The sequence below is a fragment of the Engystomops pustulosus genome, chromosome 6 (assembly GCF_040894005.1).
Source record: "Engystomops pustulosus chromosome 6, aEngPut4.maternal, whole genome shotgun sequence".
NCBI classification, from domain to species: Eukaryota; Metazoa; Chordata; class Amphibia; order Anura; family Leptodactylidae; genus Engystomops; species Engystomops pustulosus.
In genome coordinates, this window is record NC_092416.1 from 45,548,476 (window position 1) to 45,567,604 (window position 19,129).

Consider the following 19,129-nt stretch of genomic DNA (forward strand, 5'->3'; position numbering starts at 1 on the left):
CCATGTATAAACACAATTCCACCTTATACACTGAGCAGCCTATAACAGTATTGCAAATCTGTTGATGAAAAAACTGTGCCCCATTGGACTTTGTCCGGCATTGCAACCCTTTTTTATGGTAACCACTTCTAACTTAGTATAAGCAGAAGACAAAGTCCTCCTCAAAGAACATCTTTAGGTCCAATGGATTGAGACTTGTAATTACCAGCTACTAATGTTTCGCCTCCATTTGTGTCGTCATCTTGCAGGATGTCCTGTGCAGCTTACTCATCATTTCCCTAATACAGGGATATTATTGGAATTGCTTCCTTAAGCAGCAGGAGTGTCCTGAAATACACATGTAAGACTGCTGGGAATGAGTGTGATGCAATGGTTTATGGCACTTGTAATTGTCGGCAAGGAGAGACCACAACCTTTTGGGTGTCACCTCTGACTTCTGAAGTCATCATTTTATGTTTAAATCTATGGAGATGTACCTTTTTAGAGGGAAAATATGGTGTACCTACATTTGGAGTTTAGGTGAAAGCATATTTTACAAGTGAAACACATTAATTTGACATATATTATTGAAAATCAGTGACTGAGCTGAAATTGTCCTGTGCACAATTGATATAGTTTTAAAGAGAACTTGCCATTTAAATTAACACACCCAAAGTAAATACTGCACCAAAAACTATGATTAAAATCATTGCCTTTATCCATAAATTGTTTATTTCCATAACTGCAAAGTTAAAAAAGTCAGTTTGTAAACTTATACTAAGTGAGTCCTGCATATAAAATTTTACTTGCACTGCCCTGCCTCCTCGTTCCTGGTTGACAGGTCTCACTGCTAGGCATGCGGCTGTGTGGAACATTGAGAGAGAGCTTTGTTACATCATTGGGCACTTCATGTCATGTGACCAGGGTGATGTCATCGAAGGTCCTTTTACCCAGTTGCATTTGCAACGTCTACCCCAGGGGTGCACAACCCGCGGCCCACCGACCCTCAGGTTGCAGCCCCCACCCTGCTGCCTGCAGCTTCTAGTGCAGAAGCTGGTCTGTAATTGTATTATGTTTTTGCCACTTTTTGTGGCAAAAATGAAATAAAATGTGCAGTAAGTACACAGTGCTGCAGGACCTGTCCTGCTGTATGGAAGCTCAAGGACCTTTGATGATGTCATCATCACATGATCCTCTGGGTTCTCTTCCGTACAACCCCCTGTGGATCAGGGCTCATCGTGAGGAGAGGGGAACTAGAATTAGGGGCAGGGGAGATGGAACAAGAACTGGGGGCAGGGAGGAGGGCGGATAGAACTGGGGGCAGGAGGGAGGGGTGATAGAACTGGGGGCATTAGGGAGAAGAGGATAGAACTGGGAGCAGGAGGGAGGGAAAGATAAAACTGGGGGCAGGAGGGAGGGGGAGGATAAAACTGGGGGCAGGAGGGAGAGGGGGGACGAGAACTGGGGGCAGGAGGGGGGCTAGAACTGGGAAAAGGAAGGGAGGGGACTAGAACTGGGGGCAAGAGGTAGTAGGAACTAGAACTGGCTGCAGGAGTGGAGGGGATGCCATGTCTGACCGCACATTTTTTTTACAAATGTGTGCTTAACTACTAACTTTATCAGGTCTACTACACCAGTTTTCTGCCTTGCAAACTGCCAGTAATTTCTATTATTTTCCCCTTGGGCTGGCAGAGCTTGAAGGGGTGCACAAGCGGCAGATCGGGCCGGTGGGGTTTTTTTTTGTTTTAGAAAAGGTTATTCTGTGCCACAGACTGTCCCGTTTTCACTGTGCGTATACACGGCCTACATAACCTAATTCCTGGGTCAGTAATGCTGAAAACCACATAATCAAATTACCCGAATATATTCATGCGATCCCAATGCAGGGACTTTTGCTATCAGCTTGAATAAACTGACATCAGCATATAGCTCTTCCTGAATCATGAGTCACAGTTCCTAACCCTTTTTCGGTGATAGACATCAGAATGAAGCAAGTCTCATACATCCACAGAGCCATCACACGGTATACACCAAGGCTGTCACACCCATGTTGGACCTGCCTCTGACCTGTTGCTGGAGAGCGATTGGGGCACCCACAGCTGTCATCAATTTCTAAAGCGCCCATCAAGAATACACATGTGCTAATCATTCCTCCAGAATGACATTACAGGCGGACATGCCTCTCATGCTGAGATCCCAAATCTTCAGCCTGTTGTAGAAAATAAATCATGTCCCTCTGGGAATGTACTTGGCAGTTGGCGGACGCCAAATATAGATGTTTATTGTAATTTAATAGAATTATAGCAGGAGTATGCCAACACTGGAAGCAACGGACCCTGTACCCGATAGACATATTAGCACCCGTTTCTGGGGAAGAAAACTTTTTCTCTAATGGTAACATTCTGTTACATAAAAGATTCTAAAAACGTATGTCTTAATATGGTAGCCAAAGCGCACAGCCATGTACCGGGGTTTTTTATTTTCTGTATTCCGTAATCTGCCTGTAGAGACGCCTAGTGCACATTGGATAAAAATGATCTAAAAGCACCCATTAAGCCAATCATCTAATGTGTACGGGGTGTTCCAACTTTCCAAAAAGGGCACACATATTGGGGAAGATATCTGCCATCTGTTAAATAAAAAAAATAATTTTATTCCAGGATTGTAGCTGGTTTTGGAACACCCTGGGGCACTCATGTGTAAGAACTCTTCGCTGAATAGAGCACAGCCACACTGCTTTTAGTAATAGCACTATCAGGCTTCTGGTTAGATATTATAGCAGAGGGGAGGAGCTGGGAGCAGTTGGAAAGCAGAGATCTAAGAACACATTGGTGTGAGGAACTCTGCCAGTGCTTCAATCCTATAAATATAAATCCATTGTTCGCAGGCCTTTTCTTATAAGCATACCCCATGGTGTAATTTATTAATCCAATTCAGCAAGACTTTTCTGAATTGGATTAAAAAAAACTCTCTAAAATGCCTTGCAATGTATTTATCTTATTTTTTTCTGTTTAAGACCTTTTTTGACACACTTTCTACTAAGGTATTACTGGAAAAGGGACATGACCAGGAGTAAATCGTCCGTGTGCCACAAAAATAATAAGGTCCACCAACTAGATGTAGGTCTAAATTAGAACTTGACAATATTACACTGCACCAGAATTTATCATCACAGAGAGAAATCTTTAAATCCTGCGATCAGTCTGAATCAGTCGGATCGTCTGACAGCACGCCCCCTGATCTGTGTCGCACGGAAGCCAGTGCAGCTGTGCCAAAAACTGATCGCATGCGACACAATCCTAGTGCAGACTGTAATACCTGTCCAAACCGTGCAATCCCCGAAACAGAAAACAGTCCGACGAAAGTGCGATCCCTGACTCTTAGTAAATAAGCCCGTTGTCTGACCCTTTATTAGGCCTTGTAATGTTGTTGATAAAAGCCAAAACAACTTTGCAACACATGAGAGTTGAATGGTAATCATATGGGCGTTCTTTTGGCCATGATAACTACACAGTTACTATAGGGCAGCGATGGCAAACCTTTTGGAGGTCGAGTGCACAAACTGCAACCCAAAACCTGCATATTTTTTGCAAAGTGCCAAAACGGCAATACAAGCAGTAACTTATTGCAATTTTTTTGCTCCGTGCTGTACCACAGCTTTCAGTAGGCCTGAGAGCACCAATATCTTTGTCAGAAGGAGAGGAATTTTGGGTTGTCACTGGAGCTTCCCTTGACAGCTTCCTAAACAGGGAGATTCAGGGGTTGCTCAGGAGGGGCTCCAGTGTTAACCTGACCCTGTCCACACCGCTCTCTTCCTGCAGCCTCAAGTATACCAGGATGCTCCACATTAAAAAAATGCTAAACATGGCAAGTCCTGAGACTGCCTATCGAGAGGGCTCTGAGTGCCACCTCTGGCACCCGTGCCATAGGTTCGCCACCACTGCTATAGGGGGTCAATTTGTTTGCCGAGGTTAAAAAACAATGTCATAGTCTGCACTAATTAAAATTGGTTATGCTCTATATTGCTCTATCCTGCTGATTACTGACTGCCATACAGAAGTAGAAAGTAAGGTTGTCCACAATATCATGGGGAGAGTATGAGATCCATATTCCTGCGACCATGGACAATATACATCTGTGATATGTGAATACTGCACTTTAAGGCGCATCAGAGAAAAATGCATGCAGTTATTTAAATTCACTTTTTAACCTTGTAGATGAGTGGTTTGTTCTTGGATGACATACATTTGGCGTAGGTCTTGCCGAGCTGTCTTCTATACATCAGTGGAGTCCGTGTGTTCTTTCATGCAGGATGTTATCAGAAGTCTGACTCCAGGATCATCAATTTCGGACTTTCATGCTCAGAGGCAGCTTTGTGACAATTGCTCGGGCTTGTTTGCGTAAAGATACCCTGAAACTGTACCTGCAGTCTGTGCTTAGATAACGGATGACAGCACAGACACAAATCACCCAATACTTTGAACACAGGAAGGGTGAGCTCAGGGCAAAAAGCAGATGTCAGGAAAAACTGGTATTACAAATCACAGAGTGACCTGCAGCTCAGGCCATGCTTTCTTCAATCTACATTCCTTGCGTCTTGAAGTCGTGGGAGCAGCTGGAGGGTGCCTGACAGCACCACCCACACATGTCTGTGGTCACAGGTGCCACACTGCACATAGATGCCGACACATCTTCTGAAATAACGCCCTATCTATAGCTGTCACACTCATTCTAAGTCAGGACGTAAATCTTAAGGAAGTATTTCATTGTGGATTCAATGTTTAATTTGCTGTGCTTTTGCTTCTTCTCCAGGTCATTCAGGTTTTGGGGCAGAGTTACAAGTCTCTACAAAGTAATTTAGCTGGTCTAATGGGATTCAGATCTGGAGAAAGTGCAGGACACTCGATTTCATATCACCGAGTGTCCAGCAGCCATTCCTTAATCATGTGACCTTCATTACCAGGCTCCATAGGGCATTGTTTGCAATGAAGCAGTCAGCAGTGTGGGACATGGCCAAATGACATCCATCTCTATGACTCTTCCATTTTCCCTAAATCTCTGTTGCAACCAGCTGATAGACACACCGTGACACTCTAAGCTCAGTGGCTACTTTTGTCGAAGAACTCTCAAAGCTTCTTAATGTCAAAATCCGAACAGCATGATGAGGAGGACTGTTTAAAAACAAATTCTCATTGAATGTGTGGCGATTTATAGATCAAAAACCTGTTTCTGCTCCTTTTTAGAGAACACCAAGTTGCGTGAAAAGTAATTAAATTTTGAGTTGGACATGTGCTATTAAAAATGAAGAGGTCATATTAAGTTCATCTGTAAAGGTTAGCGTGCATTTTAGGCTCATCCTGAAATTTCACCCGCAAGTCAAATATCCATCAGTATTGTATACAAGTAGTATAGAAGGTTCAGAAGGTTGTAAAGGGGCAGCGTTTACAAACACTATGCAAAATACCTGGGGGCGGGGCTTGGGCTGATCGCATATGCGCTTCCAGCTCTTAGAAAGGATATTGCAGAAATTGAATTTTTATGAGAAATTCAAGTGCTTTCTATAGCAGAAATGAAGAAAGGGGTGTCCTTCTACTACAACGCTTGATTTACATGGAAATACCTATATGTAGCATTTAGTGCAGTGAACAGTGAATGTTATTCCTGCTGAACCGCTTTTATTCCTACATGTCATGGTATTATCATGGATTAAAGCCTTTCACTTGCTGATGCTAGGGGCTGGATACTGGATCTATGCACTATTGTTACACATCTATCAAGATGTATTAGGATGTTCTTCTTGTCGGTTTCCTGGAGGCAGGCTAAGGGTCAGCACCAGGACCATCTTTAGTGTAAGACACATTTGCCCCAAAGCCCAATGGTAATATGGAAGGATCTTTTCCAAATCCCACCAAGAATAGCTTGTTTGGCGAGTTTTTCCTTTTTTTAATCAGCAAACAAGCTGCAAAATAGGAAAACAGAGGTTTATGAAGAAGATGGAGATTTAAGATATAGTGGTAGACAATGGATAAACCAAGGAACTCAATTGTCTCCTTGTCATAACTATTCCTAATGGCCCCTGTTACACATAAGAGAAAATCTGTTCAAATCCACCATTTCTGGTGGGACTGGTTGAGTAACTTGTGTGTATGTTGGCCTCCTGACTCTTAGATAAAGTCATGGAAAAGGTGGATCAGTGATGACATATTTCAACCCCCAGATATTTTGTTATCAGCCTTGTCAAGCAGTAGCCCTATGAAGCCTACATTAACATATTGCGTTTATAATATATTCATCATACATGCCAGGAAAGCTTCAGATGTATATGCTGAACGTATCCATGAACATATAGTGGCCTCCATTTTTGCCTAGTATACATCGCATCTAGCAGGAAACGCATCAGCGAAGCCCATAATAGCCTATGGGGGAAAGTATGGCATTCATTCCCGGCCTTCACTGAGCATACGCTATGGGAGGTCCCAAGTGATGCAACATCCTTGTTAGTGAAATGAATTTCATCTTTTATAAAGGGCAGAGCCCTCTTATAAAGGGCAGAGCCCTCTCCATATAGGCCATGTGTTTCTATGTTAGGTATTGCCGCATCCTAAAAAGTTCAATCTAATATATAAAAATAGTTATTCCTGGCGGTGAAATTCATAGCGGAAAATAGCGACAATAGTTATTGGCGGCAGAATATGGCAAAATAAAGAAATTATGTTTAGTACAAAAGGTTTTAACTTTTTAAATCCATTAAAACACAATAACACCTATATAAGTTTGGTACCAACCCAAAAATTAAAAGGAGATGTCATTTGTAGGGCACAGTGAAAGCCGTAAAAACAGTCAAAAAGAAAATGGCGCATGAGTGTTTTTTCTTCAAGTTCATTCATTTTTGGAATTTTTTCCTGCTTCGTAGTACACGATGTGGAAAATTACCTACCACCAGTAGGATGTACAATTTCTTACTCAGAATGAAGCCCTTATAAAGTCATAAACACTGAAAAATAAAAAAAAGCTATGGAGCAAAAAAAAAGGGGAGCAAAACACGGAAACGCAAAAACTAGAAACGGCATAGGTGGAAAGGGGTTAATACTGAGGGGCCCAGGCACAGTTCAGTCCGGCAGGGAAACGCTCTCCTTACAAGGGTCAGACTGTCAGATAACTTCAAGTAACAACCATTCACTCTATATTTCTCTATAAGGTGCCTGGCATTGTGCATGAGGATTTAGTTTGCATGTAGCTGCCAGGTTATGGATCCTTGTGCCATGAAGCTTCTGGCACCAGACCGCAGTTTTTGTCCATGGGCATTTAAAGGGATTGCCCACTTTCAGCAAATAATTGATATGGTCTGTGTAAGGAAAAGTTATACTATTTTCCAATATACCATATATACTCGAGTATAAGCCTAGTTTTTCAGCACAAAAAATGTGCTGAAAACCCAAACTCGGCTTATACTTGAGTAAAAAAAATATCAAAACTCACCTTTCCGGCTTGCCCTGCTGCTGGCTACGTACTGGGGCAGGGGGCTGGTTATATACTTGGGGATATGGGCTGGCAGGCTATATACTGGGGGGCAAGTGCTGGCTATATACTATGGGGCAGGTTCTGGCAGGCTATATACTGGGGAGGCTATGACCAATGCATTTCCCACCATCGGCTTATACTCGAGTCAATAGGTTTTCCCTATTTTGTTTAAAAATTAGGGGCCTTGGCTTATATTTGGGTTGGCTTATACTCGAGTATATACAGTACTTTTCTAGATCTCTGCTTGCTGTCCTTCTATGGTTTACTTGCAGTAGATATAAATCTGTCCATGGTCATGTGATGTCACACAGGTGCACAAGCCATTATTATCACACAGCTTTACTCACTGTGTTGTAACTTTCCGTCCACCTGTGTGATGCCACTGGGTGGAGAGCAAGCAGACATCTAGAAAACTGTGACGAATTGATACAGAAAGTTTATTGGAAAATTGTATAACTTTTCCTCATCAATTATTTGCTGAAAGTGGACAACCCCTTTAAGTCAGCAGAGCTTTGAAAACTTGTATGCACTATACACCTCAGCACTTGTTGACCCCTCTCTGTGTGATCTGTCACTTTATGGCAGTGATTCCTAAATTGTTCCATGGAAAAAAGGCTTTTTTTTGTAATTTATAGTACTTTTTTTTTTTGTTATTTTCAAATTAACTCAAAATGAATTCCCTATTTTGTTTCGGTCGTTTTGATATATAATATGTATAGTATCGGGCAAACGGGGTGACTATGGCAATGCTTTTTGTAGTGTAACAGGGGATTTGGTTTTTATTATATGGGGAAATGTCATTGTATTTTTATGTATGCTTATTAATTTTTTTATGTTTTTTTTTTTTTTTGCTTTATATGTTCCCCATAAAAGACCCCTGGGGGACATTTTCACGTTGTTTTTTTTTAATTTTACTTTATTTTAAATTTGAAGTAACGAACCACATCTCCCTTGTCCCTAGAGTCTCCGGGTGCCTCTGACCCCAGGAGAACGGGTCCTGCTCCCGCCGCTGCAGACTCTGGACTTTAGATGTCAGCGGGCAGTCTGAAACGAGTTAATGCGGCTGTGTGCTACCGTACAGTTTACGTTTGAGTGGCCGCATTGCCCATCCATTGACAGAAAAAAGATATTGGGGCAGATTGACTTACCCAGTCCTGTCGCGATCCCGTGGTGCGTTGTCCGATTAGGTTTTGAGTCCGGCGCGATTCACTAAGATCGTGCGTCCGAGTTCCAGCAGGTGTCGCTGCTGCGCCGAGGTCCGCCAGAGTTCACCTGCTTCTTCCTGGTGCATGTGAGTGCTTGCTCTTGCGACATAATTCCTTTTTTAAATTTCGCGGTTTGTCCGACGGCCACGCCCCCCGATTTCTGTTGCATGCAAGCCGGTGCCGATGCGCCAAAATCCGATCGCGTGCGCCAAAATCCCTGGGCAATTTGGCGCAAACAGAAAATGCGTCTGACGGACCTTTAGTAAATGAGCCCCATTGTGTGTGTTGTGGACAGATGACGTCAACGAGTTTTTTTTTGAAAAATAAGATAGAACATACTATATCTTTTGCTGTACATAAGAGTTCTCACCCCTTCCCCTTACTGAGCCTGTGGTATGCTATGCCTGGGTGCAGCATATGTTCATCTGAAAGGAGCCTTAGTTTGATGATGAAGAGGTGTGTCCTAATATTTTTGCCCATGAGGTATATTACTAGTACACGGTAAAGTGTCTTCTGTATGACAATACGACCATCTGTTTGTATGGCCGTATTGCCCACCGGACCGTTGCATTGATGGAAAAAAGATAAAGATATTGTATGTGTCGTGGACAGATGATGTCAACGGCTTGAGAATGCGCTAGGTAGCCCAAAACGGTCGATCGCCAGACCCCGCATACCATCCCTTTAATAAAGTTATCTGCACATGATTCTGGTGAGTGCTGCTCTGCTGTTTCTTATTTGGAATTTTATGGCAAAAAAAGTTAGAATGTGCGGTATCTTTTGCCGTACATACGACTTGGCAGCATGACTACCTATGGAGAGGGGAGGGGTGAAGAGTTCTCATCCTTCCCCTTACTGAGCCTGTGTTATGCTATGCCTGGGTCCAGCATATGTTCATATGAAAGTAGCCTTAGTTTGATGATGAATAGGTGTGTCCTAATATTTTTGCCCATGAGGTATTTTACTAGTACACGCTAAAGTGTCTTCTGTATCACAATACGACCATCTGTTTGAATTGCCGAATTGACCACCGTACCGTTCCATTGATGGAAAAATGTTATAGATATTGTATGTGTCGCGGACAGATGACGTCAACGGCTTGAGAATATGTTCATATGAAAGGAGCCTTAGTTAGATGATGAAGAGGTGTGTCCTAATATTTTTGTCCATAGGGTATATCTCTAGGACAATCTAAAGCGTCTTCTGTATGAAATATCTTACCAGTCCATCAGAGTTCTATATGTGCAGCGCTGTTGCATTCTTACATTGCAGGGAGTTTGTAGGCCAAAGGTGCAGGGTCTTCCTTTGCTTATCTGACTAATAATTCAGTATTCATACTGCTATGTTTAGGAAAGAAATACGTAGACCCATGTACGAGTATTGTTAGTCAGTGCTACTAAAGTTTACTTGACTTTGAATGGAAGGAGCGATACGTAAGGGCAGGACATAGAAAATTCTCTGCCTGGTTTCTCGGGAAGTGAGTGTCCTGACGAGACTGCACATGGCAGAGACTGTTAGCCACACACCCTCTGCCCTTGAGATGTCTTCCAGTCATGCCTCATCTTGCATTAGCTTCTTTCCCTTTGGGCAAACCATCATCTATGGCGACGCTGTCAAGGGACATGTACAAAGAAGATAAAAGGGAAGGGACAGCTTTTCCATAAGATCTGGTGTAGCTATTGGAAAAGGACGTGTCCACTGCTGAAGGTGATTTATAGATACTGCTGTAACAGTTTTTTTTTTTTTTTTACTGCTGGGCAATATTGTTTATGACCAGCGCAGCCTGAATGTTATAGAGGACACATAAAAATGAGCGCTCACCATATACTATCATAAACTCCCAATCGGGGTCTGTAAAAATTCTTTCCATGTCATATTGGCCTAAAACGAATACAAATGTCCTCTACAAGAGTGTATATACAAACCCACGGTGACCTATTTTTTATACCAATGTTTTATGTGAAACGTATGTTTAAGAAATCCTTTTTTTTTTTTAAATTTGTCACTATATTTCATGAAAATACTATTCCCTACCATTTTCACTATGGCCACTAGGCTTAAGGAGGTTTCCTCTTTTGTAGATAACTCAGGAATGCGCATTTGTGAAAGTTATACAAAGCCCTTCAGATTGTTTCCGGGGTATCATCCATGCCCCATTGCATACAGATCAAGTTAGCGGGGAACAGTCATCCATCCCATGGACAGTAAGCTTAGTATAAGTATTAGAGTATAACTTTTTCTTCTATTTTGCAACATTTGCAGAATCTTCAGGAGTTCTCTGCAAAAGTAAAAAATCACTACAGGATTAGAAAGTGTCAATCTTTTATTGTGGAGGGTTCTTTGCAGCTTAATCACTGACAAGACAAACAGGTTTACAATAAAAGATAAAATAATTGCATCCACAATGAACAATAGACAATAGACAATTCTTTGACCATCTCTGCAAAATGACCTCTATATAGATAAAACTGACCAATCATTACATCACTACTGACAATAAATGATGTCACAGCTTATCTCCTCCCCCTCCCTGTACAATGACCTCTATATAGATAACACTAACCCATCATTACATCACTACTGACAATAGATGATGTCACAGCTTATCTCCTCCTTCTCCCTGTACAATGACCTCTATATAGATAACACAGACCCATCATTACATCACTACTGACAATAGATGATGGCACGGCTTATCTCCTCCCCCTCCCTGTACAATGACCTCTATATAAATAACACTGACCCATCATTACATCACTACTGACAATAGATGATGTCACAGCTTATCTCCTCCCCCTCCCTGTACAATGGCCTCTATATAGATAACACTGACCCATCATTACATCACTACTGACAATAGATGATGTCACAGCGTATTTCCTCCGCCACCCTGTACAATGGCCTCTATATAGATAACACTGACCCATCATTACATCAGCACTGACAATAGATGTCACAGCTTATTTCCTCCCACTCCCTGTACAATGACCTCTATATAGATAACACTGACCCAACATTACATCACTACTGACAATATATGATGTCACAGCTTATCTCCTCCCCCTCCCTGTACAATGACCTCTATATAGATAACACAGACCCATCATTACATCACTACTGACAATAGATGATGGCACAGCTTATCTCCTCCCCCTCCCTGTACAATGACCTCTATATAAATAACACTGACCCATCATTACATCACTACTGACAATAGATGATGTCACAGCTTATCTCCTCCCCCTCCCTGTACAATGGCCTCTATATAGATAACACTGACCCATCATTACATCACTACTGACAATAGATGATGTCACAGCTTATCTCCTCCCCCTCCCTGTACAATAGCCTCTATATCGATAACACTGACCCATCATTACATCAGCACTGACAATAGATGTCACAGCTTATTTCCTCCCACTCCCTGTACAATGACCTCTATATAGATAACACTGACCCAACATTACATCACTACTGACAATAGATGATGGCACAGCTTATCTCCTCCCCCTCCCTGTACAATGACCTCTATATAGATAACACTGACCCATCATTACATCACTACTGACAATAGATGTTGTCACAGCTTATCTCCTCCCCCTCCCTGTACAATGACCTCTATATAGATATCACTGACCCATCATTACATCATTACTGACAATAGATGATGTCACAGCTTATCTCCTCCCCCTCCCTGTACAATGACCTCTATATAGATAACACTGACCCATCATTACATCACTACTGACAATAGATGATGTCACAGCTTATCTCCTCCCCCTCCCTGTACAATAGCCTCTATATAGATAACACTGACCCATCATTACATCAGCACTGACAATAGATGTCACAGCTTATTTCCTCCCACTCCCTGTACAATGACCTCTATATAGATAACACTGACCCAACATTACATCACTACTGACAATAGATGATGTCACAGCTTATCTCCTCCCCCTCCCTGTACAATGACCTCTATATAGATAACACTGACCCATCATTACATCACTACTGACAATAGATGTTGTCACAGCTTATCTCCTCCCCCTCCCTGTACAATGGCCTCTATATAGATAACACTGACCCATCACTACATCACTACTGACAATAGATGATGTCACTGCTTATCTCCCCTCCCCCTCCATGTACAATGACCTCTATATAGATAACACTGACCCATCATTACATCACTACTGACAATAGATGTTGTAACAGCGTATCTCCTCCCCCTCCCTGTACAATGGCCTCTATATAGATAACACTGACCCATCATTACATCACTACTGACAAAAGATGTCACAGCTTATCTCCTCCCCCTCCCTGTACAATGGCCTCTATATAGATAACACTAACCCATCATTACATCACTACTGACAATAGATGATGTCACAGCTTATCTCCTCCCCCCCCTGTACAATGACCTCTATATAGATAACACTGACCCATCATTACATCACTACTGACAATAGATGTTGTCACAGCTTATCTCCTCCCCCTCCCTGTACAATGGCCTCTATATAGATAACACTGACCCATCACTACATCACTACTGACAATAGATGATGTCACTGCTTATCTCCCCTCTCCCTCCATGTACAATGACCTCTATATAGATAACACTGACCCATCATTACATCACTACTGACAATAGATGTTGTAACAGCGTATCTCCTCCCCCTCCCTGTACAATGGCCTCTATATAGATAACACTGACCCATCATTATATCACTACTGACAAAAGATGTCACAGCTTATCTCCTCCCCCTCCCTGTACAATGGCCTCTATATAGATAACACTAACCCATCATTACATCACTACTGACAATAGATGATGTCACAGCTTATCTCCTCCCCCCCCCTGCACAATGACCTCTGTATAGATAACCCTGACCCATCATTACATCACTACTGACAATAGATGATGTCACAACTTATCGCCTCCCCCTCCCTGTACAATGACCTCTATATAGATAGCACTGACCCATCATTACATCACTACTGACAATAGATGATGTCACAGCTTATCTACTCCCCTCCCTGTACAATGACCTCTATATAGATAACACTGACCCATCATTACATCACTACTGACAATAGATGATGATGTCGCAGCTTATCTCCTCCTTCTCCCTGTACAATGACCTCTATATAGATATCACTGACCCATCATTACATCATTACTGACAATAGATGATGTCACAGCTTATCACCTCCCCCTCCATGTACAATGACCTCTATATAGATAACACTGACCCATCATTACATCACTACTGACAATAGATGTCACTGCTTATCTCCTCCCCCTCCCTGTACAATGACCTCTATATAGATAATACTGACCCATCATTACATCACTACTGACAATAGATGATGTCACAGCTTATCACCTCCCCCTCCCTGTACAATGTCCTCTATATAGATAACACTGACCCATCATTACATCACTACTGACAATAGATGATGATGTCACAGCTTATCTCCTCCTTCTCCCTGTACAATGACCTCTATATAGATATCACTGACCCATCATTACATCGTTACTGACAATAGATGATGTCGCAGATTATTTCCTCCTTCTTCTGGTTTCACTGGTTGTAATAAATTAAAAAGAAAATAAGAATTTATTAATTATTATTAGAGATGAGCGAACATGCTCGTCCGAGCTTGATGCTCGGTCGAGCATTAGGGTACTCGAAACTGCTCGTTACTCGGACGAATACTTCGCCCGCTCGAGAAAATGGCAGCTCCCGCCGTTTTGCTTTTTGGCGGCCAGAAACAGAGCCAATCACAAGCCAGGAGACTCTGCACTCCACCCAGCATGACGTGGTACCCTTACACGTCGATAGCAGTGGTTGGCTGGCCAGATCAGGTGACCCTGGGATAGACTAGCCGCTGGCCGCGCTGCTCGGATCATTCTGTCTCTGGATGCCGCTAGGGAGAGAGCTGCTGCTGGTCAGGGAAAGCGTTAGGGTGTTCTATTAGCTTACTGTTAGGCAGGAGTGATTCTCAAAGAACCCAACAGCCCTTCTTAGGGCTACAATAACGTTCTACTTTTTTTATTTTAATTTGCATCTTTTACCATTTTGTGAGGAATTAGCAGGGGGACTTGCTACCGTTGTGTTTAGCTCTTAGTGGCACACATATCCATAGCAAAGACCGAAGTGGGAAAATTCAGTAGGGGTTGGATTTCTATTAGGCAATAACTCAGTGTCATCTCATCTGGCATAGTAGTGTGCTTCCTTTGATACTTGGCTAGAAAATAGCCATAGGAGAATACAAACAGCTTCTTGAAGCCTACAGTAGCGTTCTATATATTTGATTTCTGGTTGATCTGCTGGTGGCTGTAGTTTCTGCAGTGCATGTACTTGCCAATTCTGAGCAATTTGTAGTGAGACTTGCGACCGCTGTGTTCTGCGCTTAGTGGCGCACATATCCATAGCAAAGGCCGAAGTGGCAAAATTCAGTAGGGGTTGGATTTCTATTAGGCACTAACTCAGTGTCATCTCATCTGGCATAGTAGTGTGCTTCCTTTGATACTTGGCTAGAAAATAGCCATAGCAATAGGATAGGATTGTTTGGTTTTAAAAACTCAAAAAAAAACAAAAAACACAAAAAAAAAAAAAAACACAAAAAAACACAAAAAAAAACAAAAAGAAGTAAAAAAAAAAAAAAGTTATAACTCTCATTTTAAAAATGTTTAACCCGAGGGCTAGGGGTAGAGGACGAGGGCGGGGACGTGGGCGTCCAACTACTGCAGGGGTCAGAGGCCGTGGTCCTGGGCGGGGTGAGACACCACCTGCTGATGAGGGAGCAGGGGAACGCCGCAGAGCTACACTCCCTAGGTTCATGTCTGAAGTTACTGGGACTCGTGGTAGAGCACTGTTGAGGCCAGAACAGTGCGAACAGGTGATGTCGTGGATTGCTGACAATGCTTCGAGCAATTTGTCCACCACCAGTCAGTCTTCCACGCAGTCCACCCATGTCACCGAAATCCCCACTCCTCCAGCTCCTGCACCTCAGCCTCCTCCCCCCCAGTCTGCCCCCTCCCAGGAAAATTTGGCATTTGAACCGGCATACTCTGAGGAACTGTTTTCTGGACCCTTCCCACAGTCACAAACCACTTGTCCGGTTGCTGCTGAGCAATTTTCCGATGCCCAGGTTTTCCACCAGTCACAGTCTGTGGGTGATGATGACCTTCTTGACGTAGTGGAAGTGTGTAAAGAGGTGTCCGACGATGAGGAGACACGGTTGTCAGACAGTGGGGAAGTTGTTGTCAGGGCAGGAAGTCCGAGGGGGGAGCAGACTGAGGGATCGGAGGATGATGAGGTGACAGACCCAAGCTGGGTTGAGAGGCCGGGTGAACACAGTGCTTCTGAGACGGAGGAGAGTCCTCGACCTGAACAGGTTGGAAGAGGCAGTGGTGGGGCCAGACGGAGAGGCAGGGCCAGAGCTGGTGCATCAGCGCCACTGTCAACTAGTGAAGCTCCCGTGGTGAGGGCTCTTGCGGCGAGGGCTAGATCTTCAGAAGTGTGGAGGTTCTTTAAGGAAACACCGGATGACCGACGGACTGTGGTGTGCAACATTTGCCAAACCAGGCTCAGCAGGGGTTCCACCACTACTAGCTTAACTACCACCAGTATGCGCAGGCATATGAATGCTAAGCACCCCACTCAGTGGCAACAAGCCCGTTCACCTCCGGCCGTGCACACCACTGCTCCTTCCCCTGTGTCAGCTGCTAGTCAGCCCCCTGCCCAGGACCCTGGCACAAAAACCCCATCGTCGCCTCCACGATCCTCCACAGCATCCACCAGCGTTCAGCTCTCCATACCCCAGACGCTGGAGCGGAAACGCAAATATAGTGCAACCCACCCGCACGCCCAAGCCCTTAATGTGCACATCTCCAGATTGCTTAGCCTGGAGATGCTGCCCTATAGGCTAGTAGAGACCGAGGCCTTTCGCAACCTCATGGCGGCGGCCGCCCCTCGGTATTCGGTCCCCAGCCGCCACTACTTTTCCCGATGTGCCATCCCAGCCCTGCACCAGCACGTGTCAGACAACATCATCCGTGCCCTGACCAACGCCGTTTCTGACAAGGTCCACCTGACCACGGACACGTGGACGAGTGCTGCCGGGCAGGGCCACTATATATTGCTGACGGCACATTGGGTTAACTTGGTGGAGGCTGGGACCGAGTCTGACCCTGGGGCTGCTCATATACTGCCGACGCCGAGGATTGCGGGGCCTACCTCGGTCCAGGTGTTTCAGGCCTACTATGCCTCCTCCTCCTCCCACCCCTCCTCCACCTCCTCCTCCGAACTACCATCCGTGGGCACGGCGCCATCAGTCGGTAGCTCTAGGCACAGCAGCAGTGCCGTCGCTAAGCGACAGCAGGCGGTGCTCAAACTGCTGAGCCTAGGCGACAAAAGGCACACCGCCCAAGAGCTATTACAGGGCATCACGGCGCAGACTGATCTGTGGCTGGCACCGCTGAACCTCAAGCCGGGAATGGTTGTGTGTGACAACGGCCGTAACCTGGTGGCGGCTCTGCAACTCGGCAGACTGACACATGTGCCATGCCTGGCCCATGTGTTAAATCTGATAGTGCAGCGTTTCCTCAAGACATACCCCAATCTGTCTGATTTGCTCACGAAGGTGCGCCGCATCTGTGCGCATTTCAGGAAGTCCAGCCCAGATGCTGCCACTCTCAGGGCAGCGCAGCGCCGCCTCCAACTGCCCGCTCACCGACTGTTGTGCGACGTGCCCACGAGGTGGAATTCAACACTGACCATGTTATCCAGAGTTTACCAGCAGCGCAGAGCGATTGTAGACTGCCAGATGTCAACTTCCACCAGAACTGGTAGTCAGGTCAGTCAGCTTCCTCAAGTCTACAATGAGGAGTGGACGTGGATGTCTGATATCTGTCAGGTGCTGAGTAACTTTGAGGAGTCAACACAGATGGTCAGTGGCGATGCCGCCATCATCAGCCTCACCATCCCGCTGCTTGGCCTGTTGAAAAACTCTCTGGTCAGCATGAAGTCGGAAGCTTTGCGCTCGTCACAAGAGACGGGGGAAGAATATTCCCTTGTTGATAGCCAAAGCACCCTGAGGTCTGTTTCTCAGCGCATATCGGAGGAGGTGGAGGTGGAGGAGGATGAGGAGGAAGAGGAGGAGAATGTTGGCGAGACACAAGAGGGGACCATTGTTGAGTCCTTCACTGTTCAGCGTGTATGGGCAGAAGAAGAGGAGTTGGAGGAGTTGGAGGAGGAGGAAATGGACAGTCAGGCCAGTGAGGGGAGTGAATTCTTACGCGTTGGTACTCTGGCGCATATGGCAGATTTCATGCTAGGCTGCCTATCCCGTGACCCTCGCGTTCAAAGAATTTATTCCAGCACCGATTACTGGGTGTTCACTCTCCTGGACCCACGGTACAAGCAAAATCTTCCCACTCTCATCCCTGGAGAGGAAAGGAGTGTGAGAATGCATGAATACCAGCAGGCCCTGGTGCACAAGCTGAAACAGTATTTCCCTTCTGACAGCGCTAGCGGCAGAGTGCGTAGTTCTGCGGGACAAGTAGCGAGGGAGAGTAGGCGAGCAGGCAGCTTGTCCAGCACTGGCAAGGGTACGCTTTACAAGGCTTTTGCCAGCTTTATGTCACCCCAGCAAGACACTGTCACCTGTCCCCAGTCTCGGCAGAGTAGGGCTGATCTTTACAGAAAGATGGTGAGGGAGTACGTAGCTGACCATACCATCGTCCTAAATGATCACACAGCTCCCTACAACTACTGGGTTTCAAAGCTGGACATGTGGCACGAACTGGCGCTGTACGCCTTGGAGGTTCTTGCCTGCCCTGCCGCTAGCGTCTTGTCCGAGCGGGTTTTCAGTGCAGCTGGTGGCATCATCACCGATAAGCGTACACGCCTGTCGACTGACAGCGCTGACAGGCTGACGCTTATTAAAATGAATAAAGGCTGGATTTCTCAGAATTTCCAATCTCCACCAGGTGAAGGAAGCTCAACCTGAATAATTGATCCACTCCTCCTCCTCCTCCTCATTTTCCTCCTTCTCCTCCTCTTTGTACAGTAAAGCAGAGGAAAATGGCTATTTTTTGACAGGGCCCACTGGCTCTTGCTATAGTACTTCATGCATTTAATTTTTCTGGAGGGCCACCTACCCGGTCCTCTGTTTGAAACAATTTTTGTGAGTGCCACATACAGGCACTCAATCTATTCCATTTTTCTGGAGGGCCACCTACCCGGTCCTCTGTTTTAAAAAATTTTTGGGACTGCCACATACAGGCACTCAATCTATTCCATTTTACTGGAGGGCCACCTACCTGCTCCTCTGGTTTGAAACATTTTTGGGACTGCCACATACAGGCACTCAATCTATTCCATTTTACTGCAGTGCCACCTACCTGCTCCTCT

General features: G+C 44.7%; 1 long non-coding RNA gene across 3 annotated transcripts in view; it reads left to right on the forward strand.

The window, feature by feature from the left end:
- Nucleotides 1-19,129, forward strand: part of LOC140135000 (uncharacterized) — an 89,383-nt gene that overhangs the window by 13,304 nt on the left and 56,950 nt on the right. The window contains exon 3 of one of the 3 annotated variants that reach the window (XR_011856445.1): nt 4,792-5,228. The exons of the other annotated variants lie outside the window; for them this stretch is intronic. This is a non-coding gene — a long non-coding RNA (uncharacterized lncRNA). Of the gene's footprint in view, nt 1-4,791; nt 5,229-19,129 lie in introns of those variants that run through there. 3 annotated transcript variants of the gene reach the window in all.